At 39.9% G+C, this 1,440-nt stretch overlaps 1 protein-coding gene across 1 annotated transcript in view; it reads left to right on the top strand.

Moving 5' to 3' along the window:
- The window catches only part of LOC111862591 (pleckstrin homology domain-containing family G member 5), a 59,627-nt gene that overhangs the window by 25,786 nt on the left and 32,401 nt on the right, over positions 1 to 1,440 (top strand). The gene's annotated exons all lie outside the window — the stretch shown is intronic.

Below are 1,440 nucleotides of genomic sequence, written 5' to 3'. Positions count from 1 at the left end.
AACTTTATCCCTTGCTGCATTCTTAAGAACTACCATATGGACACCATGTTAGCCTTTTTTCATTTCATGCATCCTGTTGTGTTATAATGTACAATTTCTTTATTAAAACCATCACAACAGAACTACGAGGGTTGTACTGAAAGTCATGAGCAACAATTTTTTGTAAAGTAACATGCTCTATTATTGACAAACCAAATACACCACCTCAATCTACAAACCTTTCTTTATTTTTCCACATAATCGCCCCTCTTTGTACACATTTCTCCCAGCGTTCTGGGAGTTTGAAAATTTCCCTTCTGTAAAATTCCATTCCAGCCATCCAAAGACACGTGACACACTGCTTTCTGAATTGCCTCCCTTGTCTCAAAACGTTGTCCACGCTGCTGATCCTTCACAAATCTGAAAAGATGGTAGTCTGAGGGTACCAGGTCAGGGCTATAGGAGGGGTGTGGAAGAACTTCCCACCCCATCTTTGCAATTGCTTCCAATGTGAGGCAAGCAGCGCGGGGCAAGCGTTGTCATGCAGGATGATGATGTTCCATCCAGGACGTTTATCGAGCAATGCCCAACGGAGCTTGTGGAGCGTCTGGACATAACGAGCAGCATTGATAGTTTGCCCAGGTTCCAGGAACTTGGCCAGAATAAACCCCTCTGCATCCCAGAAGACTGTGCCCATCACCTTCGCAGCTGATGGCACTGTATTTACCTTCTTTTTTGTATGAGAATGCAAATGGTGCCATTCCATACTCTGCCATTTCATTTCAGGCTCGAAATGGTGAATCCAGCTTTCGTCACCTGTCACAATACAGAGCAAAAAATCATCGCCTTCGTGTCAATATCTCTGCAGCAGTTCTGAGGTGATGGCTTTTCGCTGACCTTTGTGGTCTTCGGTCAATAACCACAGGACCCAACGAGCACAAACTTTCCTATAGCCCAAGCTTTCAATCATCTCCTGTACAACTTCTTTATTAACCGTCACAACACAACAAATATCTAGATCAGTGCCCAGCTACAGCTCTGCCACATGTTTCAGCTATCAATAGCCATCATCAGGCAAATACACGGCTAACATATATACACCACTGAACTGCAGTACTATTAAACTGGATTCAATACTATTAATCATATAAAACACTTGATGTAAAAAATACAATAAAACAGATTATATAAAACAGAACTTATAGTATAAAACAAGAATAAAATTTTAAATTGATGTTTTATATCATGGAATCAGTCATTGGCTTTGTAATTCCGTTACGTTCCTATGAACAAATTTGAATATTCTCTATTTTTTCTTTTTGTATATAAGATTCTATAGGAGGCTCGTGATGTAGATGTAGTAAATTAATGTTAATTGTTTAGTTGGTGCCTCATCTTACAAAGTATTGTCCGTTCTGTAGGGAATGTAAACAACGACTGGTGTATATATGTTAACCATGT

This window comes from Cryptotermes secundus, unplaced genomic scaffold (assembly GCF_002891405.2).
Source record: "Cryptotermes secundus unplaced genomic scaffold, Csec_1.0 scaffold1031, whole genome shotgun sequence".
Taxonomy (NCBI): domain Eukaryota; kingdom Metazoa; phylum Arthropoda; class Insecta; order Blattodea; family Kalotermitidae; genus Cryptotermes; species Cryptotermes secundus.
This window is presented reverse-complemented; position numbering and strand designations above follow the sequence as displayed.